Source organism: Rhinolophus sinicus, linkage group LG04 (assembly GCF_036562045.2).
Source record: "Rhinolophus sinicus isolate RSC01 linkage group LG04, ASM3656204v1, whole genome shotgun sequence".
Lineage (NCBI taxonomy): Eukaryota > Metazoa > Chordata > Mammalia > Chiroptera > Rhinolophidae > Rhinolophus > Rhinolophus sinicus.
This window is the reverse complement of record NC_133754.1, coordinates 95,989,762-96,003,162: the sequence shown is the minus strand read 5'-3', so window position 1 is coordinate 96,003,162 and position 13,401 is coordinate 95,989,762. Positions and strand designations below refer to the sequence as shown.

The window sequence follows — 13,401 nt, the reverse complement described above, 5'->3', positions numbered from 1 at the left end:
GTCAGGGAAGCCTCAGAGGCAGAGAATGCACTGACAGCGACGGGTCTACCAGCGCCCCGGGCCACAGTGGCGGCGCGATCGTGGCTGCGTGCGCGCGCGACGGGGCGGGGCGGGGCGGAGTGGAGCTGTGCGCGCGCGCGCGCCCGGGCGAGGCCAGGAGGAGCGGGGCGGTCGGCGGGCGCGAGTGCAGGGCTGTGTGGTCGGCAGGGGGCGCTGCGCACCCATGCCGCGCTCTGCCTGCCCCTGGTGCTGTCCGCGGCGGTTCGATTGGAGCAGCCGCCGAAGAGCGCTTGGCGCCATTTTGAAGCGGAGAGGCGGAGGAACGGCCGGGCTGGCTGCGGAAGGGGAGGGGGGGGAGGAGGCGATTGGATGCGGCGGCGGCGGCGGCGGATCCCGGAGAGCAGCGGAGTGAGAGGAGTAGCGAGTCGGGCACCCGGAGGTAGGAAACAATTCAGTTAACGGAAAGAAAATGTCTCTCCTCTCGGGTCGCCGTGCTCCATTTTTCAGCGCCCGCCACCGCGGCTGTGTCTGGCGGGGCTCAGCGCCGCCCGCCTGCCAGCCGAGACTCCCTCCCGGCTTCGGGGGCTGCAGCTGCCGGCTGCCTGGCGGCGGCCGGGGCCGAGAGTGGCGGGGCGCGGGCCGGGGGCGTGGGCCGGGCTGCGCGGTGGGGGTGGGGAGGCCCCGCGGCCGGCGCGCTGCCTCCACGCCGCGGGCTCAGCCGCAGCCTCGGGAAATTAAACTTGCCGCCCTGGCCCCGGCCGGGGCGCCCGCGGCGTTGGAGGCGGCGGGCCTCGGGCGGTGACCTTGCGCGCGGGCGGGGGTCCGCGCCCGGCCGCCCCTCCCCCCGCGCCCCGGCCGAGCGGCCGGCGGCTGTTTCCCGGGCGGCAGGCGGGCGGCGCGGTGCTCCTGTTGAATCCTCCCGCTGGCGGGTTTTCCCCCTTCCGGGCGAGGGGCGGGGAGCGCGGGGCCAGGCTGAGCCCCGGCGGGGTGCGGGCCTCGGGCTTCCTCGCGCTCTCCTTCGGGTCCCCGCGGGCCCAGCCTCTGCTCCGGGGGCGGAAAACGGGCTGCTCCAGTGACATTTTTACGCGGTTCCTTGCCAGTCGGCCGAGATAAAGCGCGCGTTAACCGCGCCTCTTGGAGCTGATGCTAGGGGAACCTGAGGACCTAGTGGAGCAGGAGCCCCGCACTGGTGAAGTGGCTCAGGCGACAGCTGGGTTCGAGCTGTCCTTTAGGAAGCCTCGGAGTTGGAGCAAGGAAAATGGGGTGCCGTTGTAAATAGTTAACACTTTTGCACTCTTTGATCTTAGTGACACTTCAAAAGTTTTTGGTCGGGAGCAAAACCTTGTTTGTTGTTGCGGCTGCTGCTGTTGTCTTTTGGTATAAACCCGAGAGCTACGCTCAGCAGCAGGACAGTTATTTGAGGGAGTGAATCTGAACCCTGAAATGCAGCACCTCGTCGCCTTAAGCGTTGCACGCTCACTGCGTGCCTTCGCGCGGACCGTGTACACTCGGGGACGGCTTTGAAAGAGCAGTTTCCTATTCGCTCAGCACACGGTGTTTTAGCATCCTAACTAACCCAATGAAGGGAACCCTTTATTTTTACTTTAAAGAACGTACTGTGAACGCTCAGCGCATACTTTCATTATGAAACGATAGGTGGGCAGTGCTGTCCTTAACGACCCTACCCTGATTGTTAGATAGTTTCGGAAACTTTGATACAGCCCTTAATTTCAAGGGTTGATCTGCGGTCTTGAGTGAGATGGAAGTCTTCTATTATCTAATAACCTTTAAAAACTCAAGTGTGTTTATATATGGGAGATGAGCTGTAAGTAAATCATAAGTATTTAAAACTTGAAGGGCAATATAATCATTGTTCTCAATTATCACATGTAGATGAAGTTCCAAGATAGAACATTTTCTGTATCAACTCATGTAGTAGTCAAATAAAATAATTTAAAAAAAAAACCAGAGAAGTGTGGTATTAAGCAAAATAAGGGCTAGAAAGGACACTTCTTACCTATGCAGGACTTATGTCAGGGATGTTAGCATTTTTCCAGACAATAAAATGACCGTTCTTAGGATGTATGCAGGTCAGTTCGTGGAACGGTTAATCTTACATCACCTGGTGATAGCAGAAAACCTAATTAAAATTTATAGTGGTGAATATGTAGGTGAAAGTTTCAACATGGGACTTAGGCTAAGATAAATTTATTCTCAAAAACTTAACTGTAAAAACATCTTAAGTCAGAACATTATTCCTCCAAAATAAATTTACAAATATGCACTGTATATAGAAATGGTGCCCTCAGATGTTCTTTGAATTACTGAAGCAGTAATTTTTTTCCCCCCTTTTTTGATGGTTTGAAAAAATCATGCTTTGCTGGGTTTTACTTGAAGGTGTACTTTAAATGACAAGGTAGTGTTTGTATTGACCTTTTTTTTTTTTTTAACAGCACTTTTGTGCCCCTTTTTTATTTTCTCCCTTTTTGTTGAGGTTGGTTCTCCTGGTATTAACTTTGTTTTTACAGCAGCTTTTGTTCTTTTCCTGTTGCTTTTATTCCTGTCTGGTTATGTCTTTCTTTTTCCTTCACTTTCCCCAAGAATTAGAGGTGATAATGGGGTGATGATAGTGATTCTTATTGTCATGAGCCGTTTTGTGCTAATCTCATTTGATATGTAGTTCTACTGAGTTGGCTGTTGGATAAAGTTGTTTTAATGTTTAAATTTTATTTAAAATTGCTCTGCAGCTTTAACAATCACAAAGAATAACATTTTGAGGTCTAGGTTTATCATTAGTTTAAGCCTAAAATAAAGCGATATCCTGTATTTGACGGGGCTTGCCCTGCTGAAGAGTGAAATGGCAGAATATACCCAAAACTTTGTGAGGAGGGGAATATTTTGGGAGCTGTGTTCTTTCTGCTTCTCCTCCTTGGAGAGTTAGGATTGTCCTTTTTGCTTCCTCAGTGCTACTCTTTTTGATTATGCGTGCCTAGAACTAACAGGAGAGCTCACTGTGACTTGGCTCGGATGACGAGGACTGTATCTAACTTACTTTAGAAGAGAATAAATTTGTGTGTCCTTTGTTAGTGTTAGATAGCAACAAAAATGAAAGATCTCCAACTCACTTATCATATACATGAGAAATTAGGTTCAGATTGTTGATGTAGTTGTTTTATCCAAAGTCACCGTCATATTCATGTGGTGGACTTGGGGCAAGTCCTTGGGGCAAGCTCTAACTTCCTTACATCTCCTGGAAGCTTAGAAGCTTCCCCATGGTCTGCATTGTTTTATTTAGGACTTAAGCAATATTTGAAATTATTGCCAGGTAGAATATTATTCTTCAACCCCTTCCCACCTTTTCAAAGTTTCAGCGTTAACCATCTGTTTTATAGTCTGGTTTTAATAAATTCTACTCAGGATTCAGTCCACTTTAGTTATCTCGGAAGATAACTTCTTTTCTTGCCTGTCTCCTGGAGCTGCATGGTCTTTCATCATATAAGATTATTTGACATTTATTTATTCGTGAAACTTATAAGCCAGAGTGATTTGGAAAAGTTAGTATTGAACTTATTTTATAAAATACGTGTGTGTGTGCATGTATGCTCATATTTTTTTACTTTTAAGCACAATTTGTACACAAGTCATTTGTCACTTCCAATTACAATAGGTATTTGGAGAAAATTGTATTTTGTTTAAGTATTCCTGTTTGGGAATATTAAAAATTCTAAAAATATTTAGTTTAAAAATAAACCCAGAAATTTCTGTGTGAATGTATTTACTTCTTAAGCCCATTTAAGATGCTGCCAGTGGTTCACAATTCTGACTCCTTGGGGCACAGAGGTCATCTCTTCACTACAGTTAGGAGTCACCTGACTAATCACTTCCCCCCATACTTGAAAAAGGTTTTATAACCCTTTCTCACTAATTAGTTCAAAATTAAGGATGAATTTGCTGCTTTGAGACTAATTGTTTTAGTTGGCAGGGGTGATCACGCGCGGTGAGACAGTCATGAAGATTAATCTCAGATGAGTAAACTTTAGTTGTTTAACGTAAACCTTAAAGCCCTTAATCTGAGATATTTATAAATATACATCATAGTTATTGTGTTCTAATGATTAGACATTGCTAGTAAGCAGTAATTAGAAATGCTTGGTTTAGCTGTGTCAAACTTGTCAGTCAGCCAAGGGGAATGGAGGAAAGACTGAAGCAGGAAGATATTTTGAGGCATCTTTAAAGGCCCATGACCTAGAAGTACTCCAGTAACCTGCCTCTCCCTTTGACAGAGTGCTCTGACCTGATTCAGTTACAGGGAACAAATACTAAGCTTCGGTGTACGTGCTCGTGCAGTGCCTGCAATCTGCGGGACGCAGGACTGGGACCCTGCCTGTGGGTGCGGGAGTAGTGGCTGGCCACCTGTACCAAGGGGATGAGAGCTGAGAAAAGTCAGAGTAGGACCCTGCTGTTAAGTGATTCTGCAGTTCTTCTTTATGTGGGAGAGTCAAATTGGCCAAGACTAGACATAAAACTGATAGGAGAAGGAGGGTATTATAACCAGAGGCAACCTTTGTGCCTCTAGGAGAGAAGGGTTAGTGCCTGAACGGAAATGAGTGTTTGTGGTTCCCTGGGCAGTGGAGGGATTCTTTTTCTCTTCTTTCATCCCAGAGGAGGTTTTAGAGTAAGTGGGAGAGATTTTTTAAAAAGAGCCCCAGATATATATCCAAAATATATCCCTTGCTAGCAGAAATTCCATCAAGCAATGTTAGTTAGCCTTCAGATATTGGGTAGGGGTGGGGAGAGGAGAGTTGGCCGTGGGTAGTGGTTAAGGTTTGGGGGAATAGAGTACATTAAAGATTTGTATATCTTTAAAGTTATACATGTATATGATAAACTTTCTAATGATACAGAAAAGTAAAAATAAAAGCTACTTTTCTTTTTCCGTCAAAAGGTAACCCACTATTAACAGTTTCCAGAAAGTTTACATTACAAAAAAAGTATATGAATTGTATTATATTGTACTGCTGTTTACTTTTTATAAACTTCAGTTTACTGTTTTTCCCCAGTTAATGTCACAGACCTCTTTTCATATTGGCACATACAGAGCAACATAATTTTAAAAATGATTAGAGTATTATATGGGAGGTATAATTTGTTCTGACTTCTTTTGAGTGCTATTTAGGTTGTAACAGTTTACACTAAGCAGCAGTATATGAGTGTGCCTGTTACATGCTCACCAGCATTAAACTTTACTACACTTTATACCTTTTGCCAGTTTGATATGTGACATTTATATCTTGTTTTGGATTTGCATTTCTTTGATTATGAGTGAGGGTGAACATTTTTTTTAATATGCTTATTGGGCGGAGGATACTTGCAGCACATACTTTACATCGAGCAGCTTAATTAACTTGTGAACCCCAGCCCACCCCTCCATCCCCCTTATCTAAAATGGTCTGAGGGAGGTGGCATTTTCAGAGAGGAATAAGACCTTGGAGCCCATGGCACCTGGAGGGGGAGCAGTGCTCTGAATGGAAGGCACAGTGCTGGGCTTTGAACAACCCAGGGTCAGCATGAGGTTGTTGGAAGCCTTTACCTTGGTGTTAACAGGAGACATGTAAAAGCAGAAGGGAGATTGGAGAGTCAGGGCAAATCAGTTTTGTATTGTCTGCTCTGTCCCCTGCAGTCTACTTGTCCGGTCTCATCACTCCCCCCTCCCACCCCCAACTGTCATTTCGTTTTTATCTACACTGTCATTTGCTTGGCTCCTCTTCGCTGCCAGGGTGGCGGCCTTGACCTTGGTATTTCAGTTCCTCCAGAGATGAGGGATACTTAGTCTTTCTTATCAGGGAAACTGGTTTTTCTTCAGACTAGTCAAAGGGAGCAGTTCTCGTTTCTAGCATCCTTTAGATCTATTTTCTGATTATTAGTTACTGCTCTTTATGTTGATATTCCGCTAGAGTGTCCGAGTCCTTACGTGCTGAACTGCACAGAAATATGGGGATGTCGGCATGACTGCATGGGCTTGGTCCCCATTTAATCCCTACGTACTGCCCCCACCCCAGCTACACATGTTCTTAGGGAATGAGCTTTTCCTCAGTAGGCTTGGGAGGTGATTGGTTTAAAAGGCTCTTTTCTTGTCACCACCCCCCTCCCCCCCACACAATTAGAGATAACTATTAGAGATAACTATTAGAGGTAATGTTAATTAGCTTGATTGTGATATATATCAAAATAACAAGTTGTATGCTTTAAACATATGCAATTTTTATATTTCAAAGATATCTCAATAAAGTATTTGGAAAAAAGGTTCTTGTCTGTCTGCAGTTATTATGCTAGTTAACATCAAATACCGTGTTTCCCCGAAAATAAGACCTAGCTGGACAATTAACTCTAATGCATCTTTTGGAGCAAAAATTAACATAAGACCCGGTCTTATTTTACTATAATATAAGACCTGGTCTTATATAACATAACATAACATAATGTAATATAATTACCATTATTAATATATAATTAATAACTATATATTAATGTAATATAATATAACCAGGTGTTATATTAATTTTTGTTCCAAAAGATGCATTAGAGCTAATTTTCCAGCTAGGTCTTATTTTTGGGGAAACACGGTAGCTGGCCCTTTCTCATCATTATTCCTAGTCTAGACCAATGGTTCTCAGAATGTCTGGAGTCATTCTGGTTGTCAGAACTGCAGGGGTGGGAGTAGTGCCCATGGCATCTAGTGGGTAGAGGCCCGGGATATTGCTAAACATCCTATGATGTGTAGGGAAGCCCTCCATAAAAAATTATCTGGCCCAAAATGTCAGTAGTGCAAAGGTCAGGAAACCCTGGTGTAGACAGAGCCAGTGCCGGAAGCCTGCAGTTAAGCCCCGAGCAGCTTCATTAGGCCTGCCCACCAACTTTGATGATAGCAATCAAGCAGCAGTGATCTTCAGTGTAATCTTACCCTCAAAATGGCAAGCTGTGAAATACAGCTCTGGAGTTTTTTTGTTTTTACTTTTCTGTCTCTTTGGTACCTTCCTTTTCAGCTTCTGACTTTCCTTCTGTCCTACCTTTATGGTGTAATACAATTAGGTAGTCCTAGTTGGAGTTCAGATCACTAGCATTTAAGACCTGAACAGCTTTGGAAGCACATTAGGAATTTCATATGATGCTTGATGAGTGAAGTCTGTTTCTAAGGAAGGCAGGGGAACATGACGGTGAGTCAAGACTGGGTTTTTGTCCTGTCTCCTTCAAGAGCTAGTTGTGTCTCCATGGACAAATGACCTGATCTTGTCAAGACTCAGTTTTTTAATCTCTAAAGTGAGGATAGTAGCAGATATCTCATTTTTAAAAATAGTTTTATTGAGGTATAATTCACATATGATAATTCACTTATTAAAAGTGTACATTCTAGGTTGTTTTCTAGTACATTCACAGGTTTGTGCAACCATCACTACAATCAGATTATACAACAGTTTTGTCTTCCATAAATAAACCCCAAATCCATTAAGCGATCACTTTCCATCACCCCCATTAGTTTTTGGGATAAGCCAGGCCAAATGCTTACCCTTGTGTCAAATATGTAACTACTTAATTAAAAATTATTATAACTTGGTTCAGGGAGTCTGTGGCAAAGTTCATTCACGTCACTTTAGAGAAAGGCAAAGATGAATAATTGTTGAATGGATAGTTTCATGCTGTACTACACAGGGAAATTGTGCTCAGACATATGAAGGTGAAAGGTATTCCTTCAATTAAGAGATGTATATTCAAGTAGGAGGAAAGACACTGGTAGTATAAAATACCAGTTGTAATGATAAAACAAGGCAGTGTATAGTGCTTTCAGGAAGGTGTAAACAAATCTTAGATATTGGAAGTTTGATAAAAGGAGATTGATTAAACATGTTAGGCTGAGAGCCCAAGAACCATGAAAACTTCTTGAAGGAGGGAACGAGCACTTTGGCCAAGTCTTAGATGATAAGATATGGGACTTGAAGTACAAGAATGCTGTGCTTCTGGAGGTATTATTGGTGGTGTTAGCAGCATCTTTTCTGCCTCAGGCTGCTGCCGAATATTTCCTCTGGGTGCTTATATCCACTCTCTTTCGATGTTTTTAATCTGTTGTGAACTTGGGAAATTATCTAAATGTATTAAATAAATGAGCTTTTAGTGAGAGCCTGATGTTGGTGAGAAGAGGATATGAAGATGTGATCTTATGCGGTCACTTTGAGTTAGTTGCCTTTGTAGTTTATTCTCTGGGTTAATTGGGTGTATAGCGTCATCCCGAGGTAAATTATGCTCATGTAAATGTTTTCCTCTTCAAGTCTTCTACCAACAACTATATCCTCTATTTCTCTCCTAAACTTCCTATCTTTTTTCCCTAGTGTACTGTTGGACACAACATCTTAAGTACAACATGTCCAAAACTGAGCTGCCTTTCTCTACCCTTTAGCATCCTGCCTTGGTTAATCACACAGAGACTTTTTTTTTTTTTTTAATCGTAAGGAATGGCTAGATGTATTACCAAGTCAGAAACCTGGGAGTCATCTTGACCCCTTCATCTCCTTACTTCTGCCATCATATGAGTTACAAATCCTGTTGAATATGATACAGTATTTCCAATTTTTTTACAGTATATACACACTAATATTTCAAAAGTAAAAAAGGAAAAAGCGAAAAAAAAAGATTTGTGATAAAAAGTCTCTCATCCTTGCTCTTCCCCATCGGCCTAGTTCCCAGACTCCTGCAATAGTTTCCCAATGTTATTGATTTCTTATATACTCTTCCGGGGATTTAAAAAATACAACCGTATACAAATATATTTATTGTACCTCACTTCTACCACCTGTCACATGTTTTACACTAATGTTGGAAACTTGAACTCTTTGCCTTTTAATTTTTTCACTTAACGATATACTCTTCAGATCTTTCCGTATTAAAGTGCTAGTGTGGCAAGCTCTCTGAGCAGCTGCAGTGTTCTTATTGATTTATGTACCATAATTTAACCAGCCGTTCATGGACAGTTAGATTGTTTCTAGTTTTTACTTGTATAAAAATGCTGCATTGAGCAACCTTGTACATATGTCATTTTGTGCATATGCAGGTGTGTCTGTAGAAGAAATTCCTAAAAGTGGAATTGCTGGGCCAAAGAATGTAGCAGATACAATTTTGATAGATATTGTTAAATTGCCCTTCATAGAGGTTGTAACAGTAACATGTATATGACAATACTTGTTTTCCCCCAGAGCCGTGCCAGTGCGGTGTGTAATCGGTGTGTAATCATACTCGATAGATTTTGGCTAATGTGATAGGTAAAAAATGGTATTGCAGTGTCATTTTAATTTGCATTTCTCTTTTGAGTGAAGCTGAGCATCTTTTCATATGTTTGAGCCATATTTATTTTTTCTGTGAACTGTCTGATCTTAATCTTTACCCATTTTCCTGTTCATTCTGGGGAGTCTTAAGTTCCTCTTCAGTCTACGTGCCATTGGTTGGTTTGCTAAAAGTAAACCCGACGTGCTTGTTCGGCAGCTGCCTTCTGACAGGTCTGCTTCCACTTGCACCCCCTTCAGTCTCTCTCTCCTACTGTCAATGGGATGGCAGTTCTCATTGCAGATCTGAATGTGTCCCGTCCCTGCCTCTGTAATGCTGATACCTTGGCATTCGTGTGGTACCTACCTTCCAGCATTTCCTTTTACTTCCTCGGAGGTTCTCTAAACTCCAAGCACACTGAACTGCTCCTAGCTCCCTGTTGTGTTAGACTCTGTGTCCGTGTGTCTGCATGTGCTTTTCTCTGCTTATCATGGCCCATTCCTGCCCGTCCACATGTGCAGACTCAGCTTCTCATCCTTCCCCTAATGGAAATGCCTTCTGAAATCTAACTCCTGTTTGTTAGATGCAGCGAATGTGTGGTGCTCTTTTTCCTCACAGGACCCTGTGGACACTTATAATGGAGACCCTCGCTGTGTGTTGTTATCTAAGTGTGTTTCCTTCTTCTAGATTCTTAGCTTCTTGAGGGCATTGACTTTTAGTTATTTTGGAACTCCAGCATAGTGTTTGGCAATGCCGTGTTTCCCCAAAAATACAACCTACCCCGAAAATAAGCCCCGGTTAAGATCGTCAGCCAGAGGGGCGCATTTAGTACGTTATGACGAAGCTCCAGAAGAAGACGACATGACTGTTTGAATAAACATAGATTGTTGTCCATGAAAAAATAAGACATCCCCTGTAAATAAGCCCTGATGGAGCAAAAATTAGTATAAGACCTGGTCTTATTTTCGGGGAAACATGGTAGTAGATGATAAATATTTATTGAAATACACGTAAGTGTATGTATATATACACTAAACATACACGTGGGCAACCCAAAACCAAAGGAAAAAGGAAAATGACTACAGTGAGCTTGCAAATTAATTTTTAAAATTTATTTTCATTTTATTTATATTGAGATGTAAACTAAATATAAAATGTACAGACCTTAGGTGTTAACTTTGATGAGGTGTGACTATTCCCCGTGTAACCATCACCCAAAAGATGATATAGAGCATTTCATCACCCCCAAAGTTCCCTGCCATCTCCTCCGTAGATTAATTTTTTTCTGTCTTCATATAACATGTGCTTTTTTGCATCTTTCTTTTGCTTAACATGCTTGCACATGTCCAGGTTCTTCCATGAGGTTGGACGTATTAGTTTTTGTTGTTTTTTAATTGCTGAGTAGTATTTCATTGGATGAATATACCAGAGTTTGTTTATCTTTTCTTCCGTTGATGTATGTTTGAGTTGTTCCCAGTTTTTTTACTGTTAAGAATTAAGGCCTATATGGGTCTTCTTGCAAACACATGTTTTCATTTATCTTGAGTAAATACCTAGGAATGGAATTGTTGGTTCACAGGCAGATGTGTGTTTAACTATATGTGAAACTGCCATGTAGTTTTCAAAGTGATTTTCCATTTTATTCTCCTACTATGAGTTTATGAGAGCTCTACATCCATTTGGATAATCAGTCATTTTAATTTTAGCCATTTAGTGGGTGTGAAACCCACTGCATTGTGGGTTTTTTGTCTTGTTTTGTTTTTAATTTCCTTGGTGGCTAATGATGTTGAGCCCCTTTTCATATGGGTTTTTGACAATTAGTGTATTTTCTTTTGTGGAATGCCTCTTCCAGTTTTCTGCAAATTAAAAAAATTGATAAAAGAGGTTATCTTTTTGTTACTGATATGTAAGAATTCTTAATATATGTTTGTCTTCCGTATCTCTGGGAGTTGGTTCCAGGACCCTTGTGGATACCCAAATCTGCGGGTGCTCGTCTCTTACATGAAATGGCACAGTATTTGCATATAACCTGCTCACATCTTCCCAAGTACCTTAAATCATCTCTAATTACTTATAATAACTACTTACAACGTAAACACTATTAAATAGTTGTTATACTGCATTGTTTAGGGAACAATACAAGAAAAAGGTATATGTTTAGTACAGGTGCAATAACCTTCCTAGGCCTAACTATACAGTACATGTCAGCAACAATGTAGCATTTAAGAAAAAACATTCTCAATCCATGATTGGTTGAATCCAGGAATGTGGGACCTGTGGGTACAGAGGGCAGACTGTAGTCTGAATACAGTTCTTTGTCAGATCAATGTATTGAGAGTATTTTCTCCTGGTTTGTAGTTTGCTTTTTCCTTACTGTGTTTTGATCAGCTGAAGTTTTTATTTTGATGAAGTCCAATTAATCAATTTTTTCTTTAATAGATTATGCTCTTTGAGTTCTGAGAACCCTCTGCCTACCCCAAAATCATGAAAATAATTTCCTGTGCTTTCTTTTAGAAGTTTCATAGTCTTAATTTTTACCTATAGTGCTATATGACCCATCTTGAATAAAGTATTATGCATGGTATGTGAAGTAGGTTTTGTGGTTCATTTTTAAAAATACATTTATCTAATTCTGACATTGTTTGAAAAAAAAATTTCTTTCCTGTACTAGTTATCTTTATGTCTTTGTCCAGAATTGTTTGAACTTACATGTATGGATTTGTTTCTGGACTCATTCTGTTTCATTGATCTATTTGTTTCTTATGCCAGTATCATAATGTCTCTGTTAACATAAGTCTTGGAATCAAATAGTGTGAATCATCTAACATTGTTTGGCCAGTCTAGTTCATTTGTGTTTCCATATAAATTTCAACTTCATTTTGTCAATTTCTATTTTTTAAAAAAAAAGCCTTTTGGGATTTTGATTGGGATTGTGTATTTCTCTAGATATGTTTAGGAAGAAGTAACCTCTGTCAGTATTTGGTAATCAGCCTCTAACATGGTTCCCATTGATTCCTGCCTCCTGGCATTTGCACCCTTTTACAGCATTCAGTTAACTGCAGACCTCACTACAATTTGACTTCAACCTCATGAGAGACATTTGAGCCAGACCCACCAGCTAAATGCTCCTGGATTCCTGACCCTTAGAAACTGTGAGACAGATAATATGCTGTTTTCAACTGTTAAATTTTGGGGTAGTTTATTACACAGCAGTACATTATTAATGCAGTTGTGCACCCCTCCTTTTATTTAGGTCATCTTTTTTTTTCACATGTACTATAAACATAGTATATATGTGTGTGTATATGAACCGGCGATGCCAAAAGATGTGTACAAGTGGACGCTTTGGTCAACGCTGCTCAAGCAGCAGTTCACCGTAATCAGAAGTGTCTGGACAGTGATGGTAACCACTTTGAGCGCCTCTTGTCATTGCAGAAGTCAAACGTTACTTGTATTCATCTTTTGTTATCGGTATATATGGAGTATTACTTTTTTAATAGTTTTTTCATTTCTTAAATTGTGTATACATTTTTGGCACCTCTGTGTGTGTGTGTGTGTGTATGTGTGCGTGTGTGTGTGTGCGCGCGCACGCACGTGCGTGTGTGCACACACACAGACATACATGCAAGATTTCTACATCAACTTAAAAGAGGCTTTTACATATTGATACTTAGTTATGTTAATGTATCAATTATACAATATGATAATGTTAGTGTGTTAACGTATATACATGTAAAGTAACATTTTAATGTTCTCAGTAGAGATCTTGCATATTAAGTTTACTCCTAAAGAGTTTTCTTCTTGATGCTATTAGAAATTGAATTTTCTAAATTTCATTTTTCAATTTTTTCCTGCTAGCATATAGAAAAACAATAGTTGTTTTAACAAAATTATTGTACTTGTATACTTTGACCTTACTGAAATTCATTTAGTTCCATTAGTCTTTTTGTAGATTCTTCAGGATTTTCTTTACAAAAACATCTGTGAATGAGACAGTTTTATTTCTTTTTCATCTTACAAGCTTGTTATTTCTTTGTCTTAACTTATTTCATTGTCCAACATCTTCAATTTAATGAAGAGAAATGGTGAGAA

General features: G+C 41.0%; 1 protein-coding gene across 5 annotated transcripts in view; it reads left to right on the top strand.

The window, feature by feature from the left end:
* Nucleotides 1-282: 282 nt before the first annotated feature.
* Nucleotides 283-13,401, top strand: part of PDS5B (PDS5 cohesin associated factor B) — a 160,236-nt gene continuing 147,117 nt past the window's right edge. For 3 of the 5 annotated variants that reach the window (XM_019736562.2, XM_019736559.2, XM_019736558.2), the window contains exon 1: nucleotides 283-439. The gene's annotated coding sequence lies outside the window, so the exon portion shown is untranslated. The remainder of the gene's footprint in view (nucleotides 440-13,401) is intronic. The other 2 variants (XM_019736561.2, XM_019736560.2) reach the window with 1 other exon arrangement.